At 44.1% G+C, this 22,801-nt stretch overlaps 1 protein-coding gene across 5 annotated transcripts in view; it reads right to left on the minus strand.

Moving 5' to 3' along the window:
* The window catches only part of LOC133562861 (tetraspanin-18B-like), a 231,359-nt gene that overhangs the window by 53,420 nt on the left and 155,138 nt on the right, over window positions 1-22,801 (minus strand). The window contains exon 1 of one of the 5 annotated variants that reach the window (XM_061916668.1): window positions 11,759-12,091. The exons of the other annotated variants lie outside the window; for them this stretch is intronic. The gene's annotated coding sequence lies outside the window, so the exon portion shown is untranslated. Of the gene's footprint in view, window positions 1-11,758; window positions 12,092-22,801 lie in introns of those variants that run through there. 5 annotated transcript variants of the gene reach the window in all.

Consider the following 22,801-nt stretch of genomic DNA (forward strand, 5'->3'; position numbering starts at 1 on the left):
CCCACTGTTTACGACATCTACAAAACAATTAGTTACCGGCTGCCACCTACTGATATGGAAGAGTATTACACGGTTACTCTGCCCAGCTCTAGACAACAACAACAACAACACATTATTTGGAGACTACAATTACTGGTTTGCAAAACACAGCAGCAGCCTCTCTTGTTTCTGACATTCATGTCAACTCCTGCAAAGACTCTTGTTTACTTTAGCTGGGATTGATGCTGCGCTAGCTATTTACCAAAGTGGAAATTTCCAATTCCTCACTTTGAAAAAAAGTTCCTCAAACAGAGCAACACTCCACACTTAACTCCAAGGCACCCAATTAACAGTCAATCAAAGCAAAAATATTAATTAAGCCAGTACCTCAGGGATCAATACTTGGACCAGAATTGTTCTCTATATCAGGGGTAGGGAACCTCTGGCTCTCGGGCCAGATGTGGCTCTTTTGATGACCGCATCTGGCTCTCAGATAAATCTTTGTTGACGTTGCTTAACACGATAAGTAATTAATAATTCCGCTGGTAATCACAGTGTTAAAATTAACGTTCAAAATATAAAACATTCTCATGCATTTTAATCCATCCATCTGTTTCTATCGCACTCGTCTGCTACTTTCGGTACACGCAAGGCTTTTTTATTAGCGACCAAAAGTTGCAAACTTTATCGTGGATGTTCTCTACTAAATCCTTTCAGCAAAAATATGGCAATATCACGAAATGATGAAGTATGACACATAGAATGGACCTGCTATCCCCGTTTGAATAAGAACATCTCATTTCAGTAGGCCTTTAATTGCTAAATAAAGGAACTCTCCTGAAGGAATCAATAAAGTACTATCCATCTAAATAATGCAGATTTCAGTTTTACTATAAAAAACCAAGTTGTCTTTGACAGAAAAGGCATAAAACCTTATTTGTTTTACTTTATATCAACCTCAAATAGAAAATTTACTGTACGCATTAAATAAATAATAATAATTTGACTTATTTTTAACACTTTAGTGACTGAGACCCTCTATGCTCCCCAGGAGCCCTAAGGATTAAAAAAAAAAATCCATATATTTTGTTATGGTTTGAAAATGAAAAATATCAAAATGCATGCTTAAATGTTTCCGTGTGCGGCCCTCTGTGGAAGAAGTTTAGACACCCCTGCTGTAAGCGGTAGAAAATGGATGGATGCATGTTCCCCATCAAGCCAACACTAATACACCACCTATGACTGTAAGCGGTAGAAAATGGATGGATGCATGTTCCCCATCAAGCCAACACTAATACACCACCTATGACTGTAAGCGGTAGAAAATGGATGGATGCATGTTCCCCATCAAGCCAACACTAATACACCTCCTATGACTGTAAGCAGTAGAAAATGGATGGATGCATGTTCCCCATCAAGCTAACACTAATACATCACCTATGACTGTAAGCGGTAGGAAATGGATGGATGCATGTTCCCCATCAAGCCAACACTAATAAACCAGCTATGACTGTAAGAGGTAGAAAATGGATGGATGCATGTTCCCCTCCAAGCCAACACTAATACATCACCTATGACTGTAAGCGGTAGAAAATGGATGGATGCATGTTCCCCATCAAGCCAACACTAATACACCACCTATGACTGTAAGCGGTAGAAAATGGATGGATGCATGTTCCCCATCAAGCTAACACTAATACATCACCTATGACTGTAAGCGGTAGAAAAATGGATGGATGCATGTTCCCCATCAAGCTAACACTAATACATCACCTATGACTGTAAGCGGTAGAAAAATGGATGGATGCATGTTCCCCATCAAGCCAACACTAATAAACCAGCTATGACTGTAAGCGGTAGAAAATGGATGGATGCATGTTCCCCTCCAAGCCAACACTAATAAACCAGCTATGACTGTAAGCGGTAGCAAATGGATGGATGCATGTTCCCCATCAAGCCAACACTTATACACCACCTATGACTGTAAGCGGTAGAAAATGGATGGATGCATGTTCCCCATCAAGCCAACACTAATACACCACCTATGACTGTAAGTGGTAGGAAATGGATGGATGCATGTTCCCCATCAAGCCAACACTAATACACCAGCTATGACTGTAAGCGGTAGAAATTGGATGGATGCATGTTCCCCATCAAGCCAACACTAATACACCTCCTATGACTGTAAGCGGTAGAAAATGGATGGATGCATGTTCCCCATCAAGCCAACACTAATACACCTCCTATGACTGTAAGTGGTAGAAAATGGATGGATGGATGCATGTTCCCCATCAAGCCAACACTAATACACCAACTATGACTGTAAGCGGTAGAAAATGGAAGGATGTTCCCCACCAAGCCAACACTTATACACCAGCTATAACTGTAAGCAGTAGAAAATGGATGGATGCATGTTCCATACCAAGCCAACACTAATACACCAGCTATGACTGTAAGTGGTAGAAAATGGATGGATGTTCCCCATCAAGCTAACACTAATAAAACAGCTATGACTGTAAGCGGTAGGAAATGGATGGACGGATGCATGTTCCCCATCAAGCCAACACTAATACACCTCCTATGACTGTAAGCGGTAGAAAATGGATGGATGCATGTTCCCCATCAAGCCAACACTAATACACCAGCTATGACTGTAAGTGGTAGAAAATGGATGGATGTTCCCCATCAAGCTAACACTAATAAAACAGCTATGACTGTAAGCGGTAGGAAATGGATGGACGGATGCATGTTCCCCATCAAGCCAACACTAATACACCTCCTATGACTGTAAGCGGTAGGAAATGGATGGACGGATGCATGTTCCCCATCAAGCCAACACTAATACACCTCCTATGACTGTAAGCGGTAGAAAATGGATGGATGCATGTTCCCCATCAAGCCAACACTAATACACCAGCTATGACTGTAAGTGGTAGAAAATGGATGGATGTTCCCCATCAAGCTAACACTAATAAAACAGCTATGACTGTAAGCGGTAGGAAATGGATGGACGGATGCATGTTCCCCATCAAGCCAACACTAATACACCTCCTATGACTGTAAGCGGTAGAAAATGGATGGATGCATGTTCCCCATCAAGCCAACACTAATACACCTCCTATGACTGTAAGCGGTAGAAAATGGATGGATGCCTGTTCCCCATCAAGCCAACACTAATACACCACCTATGACTGTAAGTGGTAGAAAATGGATGGATGGATGCATGTTCCCCACCAAGCCAACACTAATACACCTGCTATAACTGTAAGCGGTAAAAAATGGATGGATGCATGTTCCCCATCAAGCCAACACTTATACACCAGCTATAACTGTAAGCGGTAGAAAATGGATGGATGCATGTTCCATATCAAGCCAACACTAATACACCTCCTATGACTGTAAGCGGTAGAAAATGGATGGATGGATGCATGTTCCCCATCAAGCCAACACTTATACACCAGCTATAACTGTAAGCGGTAGAAAATGGATGGATGCATGTTCCATATCAAGCCAACACTAATACACCTCCTATGACTGTAAGCGGTAGAAAATGGATGGATGGATGCATGTTCCATATCAAGCCAACACTAATACACCTCCTATGACTGTAAGCGGTAGAAAATGGATGGATGCATGTTCCATATCAAGCCAACACTAATACACCTCCTATGACTGTAAGCGGTAGAAAATGGATGGATGGATGCATGTTCCCCATCAAGCCAACACTTATACACCAGCTATAACTGTAAGCGGTAGAAAATGGATGGATGCATGTTCCATATCAAGCCAACACTAATACACCTCCTATGACTGTAAGCGGTAGAAAATGGATGGATGCATGTTCCATATCAAGCCAACACTAATACACCTCCTATTACTGTAAGCGGTAGAAAATGGATGGATGCATGTTCCCCATCAAGCCAACACTAATACACCTCCTATGACTGTAAGCGGTAGGAAATGGATGGATGGATGCATGTTCCCCATCAAGCCAACACTAATACATCACCTATGACTGTAAGCGGTAGAAAATGGATGGATGCATGTTCCCCATCAAGCCAACACTTATACACCAGCTATAACTGTAAGCGGTAGAAAATGGATGGATGCATGTTCCATATCAAGCCAACACTAATACACCTCCTATAACTGTAAGCGGTAGAAAATGGATGGATGCATGTTCCATATCAAGCCAACACTAATACACCTCCTATGACTGTAAGCGGTAGAAAATGGATGGATGCATGTTCCCCATCAAGCCAACACTAATACACCTCCTATGACTGTAAGCGGTAGAAAATGGATGGATGCATGTTCCATATCAAGCCAACACTAATACACCTCCTATGACTGTAAGCGGTAGAAAATGGATGGATGCATGTTCCATATCAAGCCAACACTAATACACCTCCTATGACTGTAAGCGGTAGAAAATGGATGGATGCATGTTCCCCATCAAGCCAATACTAATACACCTCCTATGACTCTAAGCGGTAGAAAATGGATGGATGCATGTTCCATATCAAGCCAACACTAATACACCTCCTATGACTGTAAGCGGTAGAAAATGGATGGATGCATGTTCCCCATCAAGCCAACACTAATACACCACCTATGACTGTAAGCGGTAGAAAATGGATGGATGCATGTTCCCCATCAAGCCAACACTTATACACCAGCTATAACTGTAAGCGGTAGAAAATGGATGGATGCATGTTCCATATCAAGCCAACACTAATACACCTCCTATGACTGTAAGCGGTAGAAAATGGATGGATGCATGTTCCCCATCAAGCCAACACTAATACACCTCCTATGACTGTAAGCGGTAGAAAATGGATGGATGCATGTTCCCCATCAAGCCAACACTAATACACCTCCTATGACTGTAAGTGGTAGAAAATGGATGGATGGATGCATGTTCCCCATCAAGCCAACACTAATACACCAACTATGACTGTAAGCGGTAGAAAATGGAAGGATGTTCCCCACCAAGCCAACACTTATACACCAGCTATAACTGTAAGCAGTAGAAAATGGATGGATGCATGTTCCATACCAAGCCAACACTAATACACCAGCTATGACTGTAAGTGGTAGAAAATGGATGGATGTTCCCCATCAAGCTAACACTAATAAAACAGCTATGACTGTAAGCGGTAGGAAATGGATGGACGGATGCATGTTCCCCATCAAGCCAACACTAATACACCTCCTATGACTGTAAGCGGTAGAAAATGGATGGATGCATGTTCCCCATCAAGCCAACACTAATACACCAGCTATGACTGTAAGTGGTAGAAAATGGATGGATGTTCCCCATCAAGCTAACACTAATAAAACAGCTATGACTGTAAGCGGTAGGAAATGGATGGACGGATGCATGTTCCCCATCAAGCCAACACTAATACACCTCCTATGACTGTAAGCGGTAGGAAATGGATGGACGGATGCATGTTCCCCATCAAGCCAACACTAATACACCTCCTATGAATGTAAGCGGTAGAAAATGGATGGATGCATGTTCCCCATCAAGCCAACACTAATACACCAGCTATGACTGTAAGTGGTAGAAAATGGATGGATGTTCCCCATCAAGCTAACACTAATAAAACAGCTATGACTGTAAGCGGTAGGAAATGGATGGACGGATGCATGTTCCCCATCAAGCCAACACTAATACACCTCCTATGACTGTAAGCGGTAGAAAATGGATGGATGCATGTTCCCCATCAAGCCAACACTAATACACCTCCTATGACTGTAAGCGGTAGAAAATGGATGGATGCCTGTTCCCCATCAAGCCAACACTAATACACCACCTATGACTGTAAGTGGTAGAAAATGGATGGATGGATGCATGTTCCCCACCAAGCCAACACTTATACACCTGCTATAACTGTAAGCGGTAAAAAATGGATGGACGGATGCATGTTCCATATCAAGCCAACACTAATACACCTCCTATGACTGTAAGCGGTAGAAAATGGATGGATGCATGTTCCATATCAAGCCAACACTAATACACCTCCTATGACTGTAAGCGGTAGAAAATGGATGGATGGATGCATGTTCCCCATCAAGCCAACACTTATACACCAGCTATAACTGTAAGCGGTAGAAAATGGATGGATGCATGTTCCATATCAAGCCAACACTAATACACCTCCTATGACTGTAAGCGGTAGAAAATGGATGGATGGATGCATGTTCCATATCAAGCCAACACTAATACACCTCCTATGACTGTAAGCGGTAGAAAATGGATGGATGCATGTTCCATATCAAGCCAACACTAATACACCTCCTATGACTGTAAGCGGTAGAAAATGGATGGATGGATGCATGTTCCCCATCAAGCCAACACTTATACACCAGCTATAACTGTAAGCGGTAGAAAATGGATGGATGCATGTTCCATATCAAGCCAACACTAATACACCTCCTATTACTGTAAGCGGTAGAAAATGGATGGATGCATGTTCCCCATCAAGCCAACACTAATACACCTCCTATGACTGTAAGCGGTAGGAAATGGATGGATGGATGCATGTTCCCCATCAAGCCAACACTAATACACCTCCTATGACTGTAAGCGGTAGAAAATGGATGGATGCATGTTCCATATCAAGCCAACACTAATACACCTCCTATTACTGTAAGCGGTAGAAAATGGATGGATGCATGTTCCCCATCAAGCCAACACTAATACACCTCCTATGACTGTAAGCGGTAGGAAATGGATGGATGGATGCATGTTCCCCATCAAGCCAACACTAATACATCACCTATGACTGTAAGCGGTAGAAAATGGATGGATGCATGTTCCATATCAAGCCAACACTAATACACCTCCTATGACTGTAAGCGGTAGAAAATGGATGGATGCATGTTCCCCATCAAGCCAACACTAATACACCTCCTATGACTGTAAGCGGTAGAAAATGGATGGATGCATGTTCCATATCAAGCCAACACTAATACACCTCCTATTACTGTAAGCGGTAGAAAATGGATGGATGCATGTTCCCCATCAAGCCAACACTAATACACCTCCTATGACTGTAAGCGGTAGGAAATGGATGGATGGATGCATGTTCCCCATCAAGCCAACACTAATACATCACCTATGACTGTAAGCGGTAGAAAATGGATGGATGCATGTTCCCCATCAAGCCAACACTTATACACCAGCTATAACTGTAAGCGGTAGAAAATGGATGGATGCATGTTCCATATCAAGCCAACACTAATACACCTCCTATAACTGTAAGCGGTAGAAAATGGATGGATGCATGTTCCATATCAAGCCAACACTAATACACCTCCTATGACTGTAAGCGGTAGAAAATGGATGGATGCATGTTCCCCATCAAGCCAACACTAATACACCTCCTATGACTGTAAGCGGTAGAAAATGGATGGATGCATGTTCCATATCAAGCCAACACTAATACACCTCCTATGACTGTAAGCGGTAGAAAATGGATGGATGCATGTTCCATATCAAGCCAACACTAATACACCTCCTATGACTGTAAGCGGTAGAAAATGGATGGATGCATGTTCCCCATCAAGCCAATACTAATACACCTCCTATGACTGTAAGCGGTAGAAAATGGATGGATGCATGTTCCATATCAAGCCAACACTAATACACCTCCTATGACTGTAAGCGGTAGAAAATGGATGGATGCATGTTCCCCATCAAGCCAACACTAATACACCACCTATGACTGTAAGCGGTAGAAAATGGATGGATGCATGTTCCCCATCAAGCCAACACTTATACACCAGCTATAACTGTAAGCGGTAGAAAATGGATGGATGCATGTTCCATATCAAGCCAACACTAATACACCTCCTATGACTGTAAGCGGTAGAAAATGGATGGATGCATGTTCCATATCAAGCCAACACTAATACACCTCCTATGACTGTAAGTGGTAGAAAATGGATGGATGCATGTTCCCCATCAAGCCAACACTTATACACCAGCTATAACTGTAAGCGGTAGAAAATGGATGGATGCATGTTCCATATCAAGCCAACACTAATACACCTCCTATGACTGTAAGCGGTAGAAAATGGATTGAAGGATGCATGTTCCCCATCAAGCCAACACTTATACACCAGCTATAACTGTAAGCGGTAGAAAATGGATGGATGCATGTTCCATATCAAGCCAACACTAATACACCTCCTATGACTGTAAGCGGTAGAAAATGGATGGACGGATGCATGTTCCCCATCAAGCCAACACTTATACACCAGCTACAACTGTAAGCGGTAGAAAATGGATGGATGCATGTTCCCCATCAAGCCAACACTTATACACCAGCTATAACTGTAAGCGGTAGCAAATGGATGGATGCATGTTCCATATCAAGCCAACACTAATATACCTCCTATGACTGTAAGCGGTAGAAAATGGATGGATGCATGTTCCCCATCAAGCCAACACTTATACACCTCCTATGACTGTAAGTGGTAGAAAATGGATGGATGCATGTTCCATATCAAGCCAACACTAATACACCTCCTATGACTGTAAGCGGTAGAAAATGGATGGATGCATGTTCCATATCAAGCCAACACTAATACACCTCCTATGACTAAGCGGTAGTAAATGGATGGATGGATGCATGTTCCCGATCAAGCCAACACTAATACACCACCTATGACTGTAAGCGGTAGGAAATGGATGGATGCATGTTCCCCATCAAGCCAACACTTATACACCAGCTATAACTGTAAGCGGTAGAAAATGGATGGATGCATGTTCCCCATCAAGCCAACACTTATACACCAGCTATACCTGTAAGCGGTAGAAAATGGATGGATGCATGTTCCATATCAAGCCAACACTAATACACCTCCTATGACTGTAAGCGGTAGGAAATGGATGGATGCATGTTCCCCATCAAGCCAACACTTATACACCAGCTATAACTGTAAGCGGTAGAAAATGGATGGATGCATGTTCCCCACCAAGCCAACACTAATACACCTATGACTGTAAGCGGTAGAAAAAGGATGGAAGGATGCATGTTCCCCATCAAGCCAACACTTATACACCAGCTATAACTGTAAGCGGTAGAAAATGGATGGATGCATGTTCCCCATCAAGCCAACACTTATACACCAGCTATAACTGTAAGCGGTAGAAAATGGATGGATGCATGTTCCCCATCAAGCCAACACTTATACACCAGCTATAACTGTAAGCGGTAGAAAATGGATGGATGCATGTTCCATATCAAGCCAACACTTATACACCAGCTATACCTGTAAGCGGTAGAAAATGGATGGATGCATGTTCCCCATCAAGCCAACACTAATACACCACCTATGACTGTAAGCGGTAGAAAATGGATGGATGCATGTTCCCCATCAAGCCAACACTTATACACCAGCTATAACTGTAAGCGGTAGAAAATGGATGGATGCATGTTCCCCATCAAGCCAACACTTATACACCAGCTATAACTAAGCGGTAGAAAATGGATGGATGCATGTTCCCCATCAAGCCAACACTAATACACCTCCTATGACTGTAAGCGGTAGATAATGGATGGATGCATGTTCCATATCAAGCCAACACTAATACACCACCTATGACTGTAAGCGGTAGAAAATGGATGGATGCATGTTCCCCATCAAGCCAACACTTATACACCAGCTATAACTGTAAGCGGTAGAAAATGGATGGATGCATGTTCCCCATCAAGCCAACACTAATACACCTCCTATGACTGTAAGCGGTAGAAAATGGATGGATGCATGTTCCCCATCAAGCCAACACTTATACACCAGCTATAACTAAGCGGTAGAAAATGGATGGATGCATGTTCCCCATCAAGCCAACACTAATACACCTCCTATGACTGTAAGCGGTAGAAAATGGATGGATGCATGTTCCATATCAAGCCAACACTAATACACCTCCTATGACTGTAAGCGGTAGAAAATGGATGGATGGATGCATGTTCCCCATCAAGCCAACACTTATACACCAGCTATAACTGTAAGCGGTAGAAAATGGATGGATGCATGTTCCATATCAAGCCAACACTAATACACCTCCTATGACTGTAAGCGGTAGAAAATGGATGGATGCATGTTCCATATCAAGCCAACACTAATACACCTCCTATGACTGTAAGCGGTAGGAAATGGATGGATGCATGTTCCCCATCAAGCCAACACTAATACATCACCTATGACTGTAAGCGGTAGAAAATGGATGGACGGATGCATGTTCCCCATCAGGCCAACACTAATACACCAACTATGACTGTAAGCGGTAGAAAATGGATGGATGCATGTTCCATATCAAGCCAACACTAATACACCTCCTATGACTGTAAGCGGTAGGAAATGGATGGATGCATGTTCCCCATCAAGCCAACACTAATACATCACCTATGACTGTAAGCGGTAGAAAATGGATGGACGGATGCATGTTCCCCATCAGGCCAACACTAATACACCAACTATGACTGTAAGCGGTAGGAAATGGATGGCTGTTCCCCCCCAAGCCAACACTAATACACCACCTATGACTGCAAGCGGTAGAAAATGGATGGATGGCTGTTCCCCACCAAGCCAACACTAACACACCACCTATGACTGTAAGCGGTATAAAATGGATGGCTGTTCCCCCCCAAGCCAACACTAATACACCAGCTATGACTGTAAGCGGTATAAAATGGATGGCTGTTCCCCCCCTAGCCAACACTAATACACCAGCTATGACTGTAAGCGGTATAAAATGGATGGCTGTTCCCCCCCAAGCCAACACTAATACACCAGCTATGACTGTAAGCGGTAGAAAATGGATGGATGGATGCATGTTCCCCATCAAGCCAACACTTATACACCAGCTATAACTGTAAGCGGTAGAAAATGGATGGATGCATGTTCCCCATCAAGCCAACACTAATACACCTCCTATAACTGTAAGCGGTAGAAAATGGATGGATGCATGTTCCATATCAAGCCAACACTAATACACCTCCTATGACTGTAAGCGGTAGGAAATGGATGGATGCATGTTCCCCATCAAGCCAACACTAATACATCACCTATGACTGTAAGCGGTAGAAAATGGATGGACGGATGCATGTTCCCCATCAGGCCAACACTAATACACCAACTATGACTGTAAGCGGTAGAAAATGGATGGATGCATGTTCCATATCAAGCCAACACTAATACACCTCCTATGACTGTAAGCGGTAGGAAATGGATGGATGCATGTTCCCCATCAAGCCAACACTAATACATCACCTATGACTGTAAGCGGTAGAAAATGGATGGACGGATGCATGTTCCCCATCAGGCCAACACTAATACACCAACTATGACTGTAAGCGGTAGGAAATGGATGGCTGTTCCCCCCCAAGCCAACACTAATACACCACCTATGACTGCAAGCGGTAGAAAATGGATGGATGGCTGTTCCCCACCAAGCCAACACTAACACACCACCTATGACTGTAAGCGGTATAAAATGGATGGCTGTTCCCCCCCTAGCCAACACTAATACACCAGCTATGACTGTAAGCGGTATAAAATGGATGGCTGTTCCCCCCAAGCCAACACTAATACACCAGCTATGACTGTAAGCGGTATAAAATGGATGGCTGTTCCCCCCCAAGCCAACACTAATACACCAGCTATGACTGTAAGCGGTATAAAATGGATGGCTGTTCCCCCCCCAAGCCAACACGTCATAGTAACAACAGTTGACCGGCCAGCTGTCTGCCATACTTACAAAGTTGCTGAGCAGAACTTTAGTGGTTGTGATGTGTCGGCAGTTGAGTACTCAGGACACGCAGTAATAGAAGGACAAGCGGTAAGAAGTGGAAGTGTGCTTGTGTTGGCGGGCCGGGAGTCCCTCAGCCTGCCACCTGGACGCCGATAAAGGCCGGAGGTCTAATGCGACGTGCGGCGTGACGTCGGCTCCTGCGCTCACTTTGTCGGCTTGTGGGCGCGCGGACACGTTGCGTGTGTGTGGAAACATGCTTCTCTCATCCGCTCGACGTGGGCGGCACGCGGGCTGAGTGAGGCCGACACGACACGACCGCGTGGCCTCGCTTCAAGACGCCAACGTGCGGCGCGCAGATGACGTCATCGGCACGCCGGCTCTCTTTTGGGGATTAGAGCGTGACGTAGGAGGTTAGACCCGGAAGACAATTTTTATTTTTTATTTGAAACATACATTTATAATTCACAAAAAAAACACATATAGAGTATTAAATATTAAGAAATTATAATAATACAAATAAATATATATATATAAAAAAACAAGTTAAAGTAACAATGATTGTCACACACACACTAGTTGTGGTGAAATTATCCTCTGCATTTGACCCATCACCCTTGTTCACACCCTGGGAGGTGAGGGGAGCAGTGAGCAGCAGCGGTGGCCAGGAATCATTTTTGATAATAATAATAATAATAATAATAATAATAATAATGGATTAGATCAGTGGTGGGCTTCACGGTGGCAGAGGGGTTAGTGCGTCTGGCTCACAATACGAAGGTCCTGAGTAGTCTGGGTTCAATCAATCAATCAATGTTTATTTATATAGCCCCAAATCACAAATGTCTCAAAGGACTGCACAAATCATTACGACTACAACATCCTCGGAAGAACCCACAAAAGGGCAAGGAAAACTCACACCCAGTGGGCAGGGAGAATTCACATCCAGTGGGACGCCAGTGACAATGCTGACTATGAGAAACCTTGGAGAGGACCTCAGATGTGGGCAACCCCCCTCCTAGGGGATCGAAAGCAATGGATGTGGAGCGGGTCTAACATGATACTGTGAAAGTTCAATCCATAGTGGCTCCAACACAGCCGCGAGAGTTCAGTTCAAAGCGGATCCAAGACAGCAGCGAGAGTCCCGTCCACAGGAAACCATCTCAAGCGGAGGCGGATCAGCAGCGTAGAGATGTTCCCAACTGATACACAGGAGAGCGGTCCATCCTGGGTCCCGACTCTGGACAGCCAGTACTTCATCCATGGTCATCGGACCGGACCCCCCCTCCACAAGGGAGGGGGGGACATAGGAGAAAGAAGAGAAGCGGCAGATCAACTGGTCTAAACAGGAGGTCTATTTATAGGCTAGAGTATACAGATGAGTTTTAAGGTGAGACTTAAATGCTTCTACTGAGGTAGCATCTCGAACTGTTACCGGGAGGGCATTCCAGAGTACTGGAGCCCGAACGGAAAACGCTCTATAGCCCGCAGACTTTTTTTGGGCTCTAGGAATCCCGGGCTATGGATCTTTCTGTGTGGAGTTTGCATGTTCTCCCCGTGACTGCGTGGGTTCCCTCCGAGTACTTGGCTTCCTCCAAAGACATGCACCTGGAAATAGGTAGATAGGCAACACTAAATGGTCCCTAGTGTGTGAATGTTGTCTGTCTATGGTCGCGACTTGTCCAGGGTGTACCCTGCCTTCCGCCCAATTGTAGCTGAGATAGGCACCAGCGACCCCAAAAGGGAATAAGCGGTAGAAAATGGATTGATGGATGGATAGATCAGTGGTTCTCAAATGGGGGTACTTGAAGGTATGCCAAGGGGTACGTGAGATTTTTTTTAAATATTCTAAAAATAGCAACAATTTGAAAAAATCCTTTATAAATATATTTATTGAATAATACTTCAACAAAATATGAATGTAAGTTCATGAAGTGTGAAAAGAAATACAACAATGCAATATTCAGTGTTGACAGCTAGATTTTTTGTGGACATGTTCCATAAATATTGATGTTAAAGATTTCTGTTTTTGTGAAGAAATGTTTAGAAGTAAGTTGATGAATCCAGATGGATCTCTATTACAATCCCCAAAGAGGGCTCTTTAAGTTGATGATTACTTCTATGTGGAGAAATCTGCATTTATCATTGAATCACTTGTTTATTTTTCAACAAGTTTTTACTTATTTTATATCTTTTTTCCAAATAGTTGAAGAAAGACCACTACAAATGAGCAATATTTTTGCACTGTTATACAATTTAATAAATCAGAAAGTGATGACATAGTGCTGTATTTTACTTCTTTATCTCTTTTTTTCAACTAAAAATGCTTGAATTAAAAACATGTTCACAGGGGTACATCACTGAAAAAAGGTTGAGAACCACTGGATTAGATTTATATCGTGTTTCTGTATTATCAAACACTCAAAGTGCTCACAGAGAAGTGGGAACCCATCATTCATTCACACCTGGTGGTGGTAAGCTACATCTGTAGCCACAGCTGCCCTGGGGTAGACTGACGGAAGCGTGGCTGCCAGTTTGCGCCTACGGCCCCTCCGAAAAACACCATCATTCATTCATTCACCAGTGTGAGCGGCACCAGGGGCAAGGGTGAAGTGTCCCTGCCCAAGGACACTACGGCAGTGATTTGGATGTCAATAGGTGGGAAGTGAGCCTGCAACCCTCAGGTTTCTGACAAATCCGCTCTACCCACTACGCCATGCCGCCCCATAGTGATTTAACCCCCAATTCCAAGCCTTGATGCTGAGTGCCAAGCAGGGAGGTAATGGCTCCCATTTTTAAAGTCTTTGGTATGACTCAGCCGGGATTTGAACTCACAACCTACCCATTTAAGGGCGGTTAAAGATGTCCCGGGCCCCCAGGCCTTGAGTTTGACACCTGTGGCTCAGTCCGTTTATCCATTTTCTACCGCTTATTCCCTTTTGGGGTTGCGGGGGAGCACTGGTGCCTATCTCAGCTACAATCGGGCGGAAGGCAGGGTACACCCGGGACAAGTCGCCACCTCATCACAGGGCCAACACAGATAGACAGACAACATTCACACACTAGGGACCATTTAGTGTTGCCAATCAACCTATCCCCAGGTGCATGTCTTTGGAGGTGGGAGGGGCCTATCCCCAGGTGCATGTCTTTGGAGGTGGGAGGGGCCTATCCCCAGGTGCATGTCTTTGGAGGTGGGAGGGGCCTATCCCCAGGTGCGTGTCTTTGGAGGTGGGAGGGGCCTATCCCCAGGTGCATGTCTTTGGAGGTGGGAGGGGCCTATCCCCAGGTGCATGTCTTTGGAGGTGGGAGGGGCCTATCCCCAGGTGGATGTCTTTGGAGATGGGAGGGGCCTATCCCCAGGTGCATGTCTTTGGAGGTGGGAGGGGCCTATCCCCAGGTGCATGTCTTTGGAGGTGGGAGGGGCCTATCCCCAGGTGCATGTCTTTGGAGGTGGGAGGGGCCTATCCCCAGGTGCATGTCTTTGGAGGTGGGAGGGGCCTATCTCCAGGTGCATGTCTTTGGAGGTGGGAGGGGCCTATCCCCAGGTGGATGTCTTTGGAGATGGGAGGGGCCTATCCCCAGGTGCATGTCTTTGGAGGTGGGAGGGGCCTATCCCCAGGTGCATGTCTTTGGAGGTGGGAGGGGCCTATCCCCAGGTGCATGTCCTTGGAGGTGGAAGGGGCCTATCCCCAGGTGCTTGTCTCTGGAGGGGGGAGGGGCCTATCCCCAGGTGCATGTCTTTGGAGGTGGGAGGGGCCTATCCCCAGGTGCATGTCCTTGGAGGTGGAAGGGGCCTATCCCCTGGTGCTTGTCTCTGGAGGGGGGAGGGCCCTATCCCCAGGTGCATGTCTTTGGAGGTGGGAGGGGCCTATTCCCAGGTGCTTGTCTTTGGAGGTGGGAGGGGCCTATCCCCAGGTGCATGTCTTTGGAGGTGGGAGGAAGCCGGAGGGAACCCACGCAGTCACAGTATTGAACCCAGGACTACTCAGGACCTTAGTATTATGAGGCAGACGCACTAACCCCTCTGCCACCGTGAAGCCCGTTACCAAGGATATAATATTGCAAATCTTAATGGAAAAACAGTGATCAGGGACAATTATAAAGCTTAACGGGTCAAAAAGCCATTTTTCATGCAAAATGTATCATCAATAAAACTACAAACTACTGATCCCAGACACTCTAACAACTGAGTGAAGGGCGACATAAATCATTTTAAATGTTTTTTGACAGATATATCAATTTAAGGGCTTTTGTACTCTTAATCATTCTTCAAGATTTAATTGATAATTTTAAACCAATTAAGCCAATTAGAAAATGTGGGCCATGCTTTCATAAATGGACATTTATGTAGAAAAATGTTTGCCTGGAGCACCCAAAAGACAAACTAATTATAATAATTAAATAATAAAAAGGTATGAAGTACCTCTTTTTCCAACTCTGCATTTGAACAATGATTAACTTGATATTCACGCTTGTGTGCCAGTAATTAAAGGTGTACCAATTAATTAAGAAGCAAGGAGAAGGGGGTCTTAGAGCAAGGGTGTCCAAACTTTTTCCCACCGAGGGCCGCAAAATGAAAAATGAAAGCGAGTTGGAGCCATGTCTGGGCACCGCATGATTCGATTCTTGGGGGTAACAATTACATTCAGACTCTACTTTCGATTCAAAATCAATACTTTTTATCTATATACATACATATAATGTACATATAAACATATGTATAATGTGTATATATATATATATATATATACGTATACATATATACAAATATCCATATACAGGGTTCGGTCCTTGGCCCTGTACTCTTCAGCATCTACATGCTGCCGCTAGGTGACATCATACGCAAATACGGTATTAGCTTTCACTGTTATGTTGATGACACCCAACTCTACATGCCCCTAAAGCTGACCAACATGCCGGACTGTAGTCAGTTGGAAGCGTGTCTTAATGAAATTAAACAATGGATGTCCGCTAACTTTTTGCAACTTAATGCCAAAAAAACGGAAATGCTGATTATCGGTCCTGCTAGACACCGACCTCTATTTAATAATACAACTTTAACATTTGACAACCAAATAATAAAACAAGGTGACTCTGTAAAAAATCTGGGTATTATCTTCGACCCAACTCTCTCCTTTGAGTCACACATTAAAAGCGTTACTAAAACGGCCTTCTTTCATCTCCGTAATATCGCTAAAATTCGCTCCATTTTGTCCACTAAAGACGCCGAGATCATTATCCATGCGTTTGTTACGTCTCGTCTCGACTACTGTAACGTATTATTTTCGGGTCTCCCCATGTCTAGCATTAAAAGATTACAGTTGGTACAAAATGCGGCTGCTAGACTTTTGACAAGAACAAGAAAGTTTGATCATATTACGCCTGTACTGTATATACCTTTATATACATATATACATACATATATACCTATACTGTATGTACCTTTATATACATATATACATACATATATACCTATACTGGCTCACCTGCACTGGCTTCCTGTGCACTTAAGATGTGACTTTAAGGTTTTACTACTTACGTATAAAATACTACACGGTCTAGCTCCAGCCTATCTTGCCGATTGTATTGTACCGTATGTCCCGGCAAGAAATCTGCGTTCAAAAGACTCCGGCTTATTAGTGATTCCTAGAGCTCAAAAAAAGTCTGCGGGCTATACAGCGTTTTCCGTTCGGGCTCCAATACTCTGGAATGCCCTCCCGGTAACAGTTCGAGATGCTACCTCAGTAGAAGCATTTAAGTCTCATCTTAAAACTCATTTGTATACTCTAGCCTTTAAATAGACCTCCTTTTTAGACCAGTTGATCTGCCGCTTCTTTTCTTTCTTCTATGTCCCCCCCTCCCTTGTGGAGGGGGTCCGGTCCGATGACCATGGATGAAGTACTGACTGTCCAGAGTCGAGACCCAGGATGGACCGCTCGTTGGGACCCAGGATGGACCGCTCGCCTGTATCGGTTGGGGACATCTCTACGCTGCTGATCCGCTTCAGATGGTTTCCTGTGGACGGGACTCTCGCTGCTGTCTTGGAGCCACTATGGATTGAACTTTCACAGTATCATGTTGGACCCGCTCGACATCCATTGCTTTCGGTCCCCTAGAGGGGGGGGGTTGCCCACATCTGAGGTCCTCTCCAAGGTTTCTCATAGTCAGCATTGTCGCTGGCGTCCCACTGAATGTGAATTCTCCCTGCCCACTGGGTGTGAGTTTTCCTTGCCCTTTTGTGGGTTCTTCCGAGGATGTTGTAGTCGTAATGATTTGTGCAGTCCTTTGGGACATTTGTGATTTGGGGCTATATAAATAAACATTGATTGATTGATTGAATTATAAAATGTCTATATGAAAAAACTTTTTCCCGTTAGATTTCACCAGTTTGCTCTTCTATTCCACTTTTTATACATACTTTTCAAATAAAAATCAGATCCACAGTGCCAACAGAATCCAGACGTGACTAATGAGGACAAAGTCGTGACCAACATTCTTTCCTGTAAAAGACATTCGTAAGTGTTGCTACCAGCATTCCATTTATGTTCATCTAGGGAAACCATATGTCTGCCATCTTCTCAATTGGCCCTGATGGCATTCTGCATTGACGGGAACTACAAGATTGAAAAAATGAACTCTAACCCTACTGAGGGTACTGGGGGTGGTTCTCCTTGAAGCTGACACTTAGCATGATTAATGAAGTTACTCCATCTCTTCCTTTGCTCCGTTCTCCAGTGGATGAACACAACAAGGACGCGTTGCAGTTCTGGTGCAAGTTCTCTTGAGCATGACACTGCAGTACAAATACTCATCAATCAATCAATCAATCAATGTTTATTTATATAGCCCCAAATCACAAATGTCTCAAAGGACTGCACAAATCATTACGACTACAACATCCTCGGAAGAACCCACAAAAGGGCAAGGAAAACTCACACCCAGTGGGCAGGGAGAATTCACATTCAGTGGGACGCCAGCGACAATGCTGACTATGAGAAACCTTGGAGAGGACCTCAGATGTGGGCAACCCCCCCCCCTCTAGGGGACCGAAAGCAATGGATGTCGAGCGGGTCTAACATGATACTGTGAAAGTTCAATCCATAGTGGCTCCAAGACAGCAGTGAGAGTCCCGTCCACAGGAAACCATCTCAAGCGGATCAGCAGCGTAGAGATGTCCCCAACCGATACAGGCGAGCGGTCCATCCTGGGTCCCGACGAGCGGTCCATCCTGGGTCTCGACTCTGGACAGTCAGTACTTCATCCATGGTCATCGGACCGGACCCCCTCCACAAGGGAGGGGGGGACATAGGAGAAAGAAAAGAAGCGGCAGATCAACTGGTCTAAAAAGGAGGTCTATTTAAAGGCTAGAGTATACAGATGAGTTTTAAGATGAGACTTAATGCTTCTACTGAGGTAGCATCTCGAACTGTTACCGGGAGGGCATTCCAGAGTACTGGAGCCCGAACGGAAAACGCTCTATAGCCCGCAGACTTTTTTTGAGCTCTAGGAATCACTAATAAGCCGGAGTCTTTTGAACGCAGATTTCTTGCCGGGACATACGGTACAATACAATCGGCAAGATAGGCTGGAGCTAGACCGTGTAGTATTTTATACGTAAGTAGTAAAACCTTAAAGTCACATCTTAAGTGCACAGGAAGCCAGTGCAGGTGAGCCAGTACAGGCGTAATATGATCAAACTTTCTTGTTCTTGTCAAAAGTCTAGCAGCCGCATTTTGTACCAACTGTAATCTTTTAATGCTAGACATAGGGAGACCCGAAAATAATACGTTACAGTAATCGAGACGAGACGTAACAAACGCATGGATAATGATCTCGGCGTCTTTAGTGGACAAAATGGAGCGAATTTTAGCGATATTACGGAGATGAAAGAAGGCCGTTTTAGTAACGCTTTTAATGTGTGACTCAAAGGAGAGAGTTGGGTCGAAGATAATACCCAGATTTTTTACAGAGTCACCTTGTTTTATTATTTGGTTGTCAAATGTTAAAGTTGTATTATTAAATAGAGGTCGGTGTCTAGCAGGACCGATAATCAGCATTTCCGTTTTTTTGGCATTAAGTTGCAAAAAGTTAGCGGACATCCATTGTTTAATTTCATTAAGACACGCTTCCAACTGACTACTCATGAATACTGACCTCTCTAATTTAACCCTCGATACAGGTCAAAATGCCTCAATGTGTCTTTTTACATCTACTTGCAAACAACCATGTCGACAATGGCTGCAAGGGAGTCTACGCCAACGTTCATCTCAATTGAACCCCATCATTTCCTTCCTGATCGGTGACTTCAGGCACACAAGTGAACAGCCCGCATCAGAACACAGACAGGCCCCCTTGGCGGTGAGCAAGGCTCCCCGGAGGCGTTCCATGTAGCTTAATGAACATCCAATTAGGAGAGAATGAACCCTGGGCTGAGTGTTTGAAGTGGACTGAATGCTAAGCAGCAGCAGCACCATGTGAGCCTTCGGGGGGCAGAAGTACAAAAGGAGCTGGAACACATTGTGCACGTACTAAGGGAGTCAGTACTTTCCATGCACTAACTCACTTTGATTTCTATTTTCACACCAACCTGTGAAGTCCCAGTTTCCAAGCTCCCTCTCTTAAGCCATGTAGGCCACACGCTGCGTGTCTTCCGTGCACAGTCCTTATTCTTTAGCGATGTGGTAATGGATCGAAAAGAAGAAAATGCTACATTCTGGTTAACTAGCGCCAGTAGCGTTCAAGCTCCGGATCTAAATGTAAACCAGAGGTGACGAAGTTGCCTCAATTTTGTAATGAAGTGAAAGTACTGGCACTTTAGAGCAGGGGTGTCCAAACTTTGTCACTTAAGGCAGTGGTCCCCAACCTTTTTGTATCCGCAGACCGGTCAACACTTAATAATTTGTCCCACGGCCCGGGGGGGGTGTCCTTTTTTTTTCTTTTTTTTTTCTTCTTCTTTGTCAGGAAAAAGGGACGTTTTTGTCATGAAAAGGGGAGTTTTTTTGTGGTTTGTGCACTATTTGTAAGTGTATATTATGTTTTTTATGTTGATTTAATAAAAAAAGGTGGTTGGGGACCACTGACTTAAGGGCCATATTGGGCTAAAAAATATTGGCCAGGGGCAAAAAGCAGATCGCCTGTATAGTAAATATACATAGACACACACACACACACACACACATATATATATACTGTATATATATATATATATATATATATATATATATATATGTTTATATATCCATCCATTTTCTACCGCTTGTTCCCTTTTGGGGTTGCGGGGGGCGCTGGCGCCTATCTCAGCTACAATCGGGCGGAAGGCGGGGTACACCCTGGACAAGTCGCCACCTCATCGCAGGGCCAACACAGATAGACAGACAACATTCACACTCACATTCACACACTAGGGACCATTTAGTGTTGCCAATCAACCTATCCCCAGGTGCATGTCTTTGGAGGTGGGAGGGGCCTATCCCCAGGTGCATGTCTTTGGAGGTGGGAGGGGCCTATCCCCAGGTGCATGTCTTTGGAGGTGGGAGGGGCCTATCCCCAGGTGCATGTCTTTGGAGGTGGGAGGAAGCCGGAGTACCCGGAGGGAACCCACGCATTCACGGGGAGAACATGCAAACTCCACACAGAAAGATCCCGAGCCTGGATTTGATCCCAGGACTGCAGGACCTTCGTATTGTGAGGCAGACGCACTAACCCCTCTGCCACCGTGAAGCCCTGTTTATATATATATATATATTTTTCCTACCGCATATTCCCTTTGGGGTCGCAGTGGACGCTGGTGCCTATCTCAGCTAAGAATCGGGCGGAAGGCAGTGTACACCCTGGACAAGTCACCACCTCATCGCAGGGCCAACACAGATAGACGGACACCATTCACACTCACATTCATATATACAGTATATACATATATATATCCATCCATCCATCCATCCATTTTCTACCGCTTATTCCCTGATTGGGGTCGCGGGGGGCGCTGGCGCCTATCTCAGCTACAATCGGGCGGAAGGCATTTTACACCCTGGACAAGTCGCCCTCATCGCAGGGCCAACACAGCTAGACAGACACCATTCACACTCACATTCATATATATATATATATATATATATATATATATATATATATATATATATATATATATATATATATATATATATATATATACATACAGTGGGGCAAAAAAGTATTTAGTCAGCCAGCGATTGTGCAAGTTCTCCCACTTCAAATGATGACAGAGGTCTGTCATTTTCATCATAGGTACACTTCAACTGTGAGAGACAGAATGTGAAAAAAAATAATGCAGGAATTCACATTGTAGGAATTTTAAAGAATTTATTTGTAAATGATGGTGGAAAATAAGTATTTGGTCAATAACAAAAATTCAACTCAATACTTTATAATATAACCTTAGTTGTTTTTGTTTCCATAAAGTAATACAATCATGTGTGCTTACAGACTGTATTGATCTATATCGATATATAATGTATATATTGTGTTTTTTATGTTGATTAATAATTAATTATTGATGAGGTGGCGACTTGTCCAGGGTGTACGCCGCCTTTTGCCCGAGTGTAGCTGACATAGGCACCAGCGCCCCCCGTCACCCCAAATGGAATAAATGGTAGCAAATGGATGGATATTATTATTTATTTATTTTTTTTCCTTGTGCAGCCCGGTAGCGGTCCGCAGCCCGGTGGTTGGGGACCACTGCTATAAAGCACACTTGAAGTTCTTTCATGTTTTGAAAAATCGACAGTGCGCTTTACGTACGGATTATTTCTGGTTCTGCTTACCAACCTCGAAGCAGTTTTTTTTGTTACATGGTGTAATGATGTGTGACCAGTAGATGGCAGTCACACATAAGCGATACATGGAGACTGCAATATAATAGCAGTAAACAACACCAAAACTGTAAATATTCCATTGAGAATACAGAACATTACACACAGCACTCAAAAATCTATCAAAATGTTTCATTACAACTTTGGTAAGCTCTGAAGTCGCACACCTTGATGGATTTTGGGTGCATTGCGGCTACCGTAGTCA

The sequence above is a fragment of the Nerophis ophidion genome, linkage group LG12 (genome assembly GCF_033978795.1).
Source record: "Nerophis ophidion isolate RoL-2023_Sa linkage group LG12, RoL_Noph_v1.0, whole genome shotgun sequence".
Lineage (NCBI taxonomy): Eukaryota > Metazoa > Chordata > Actinopteri > Syngnathiformes > Syngnathidae > Nerophis > Nerophis ophidion.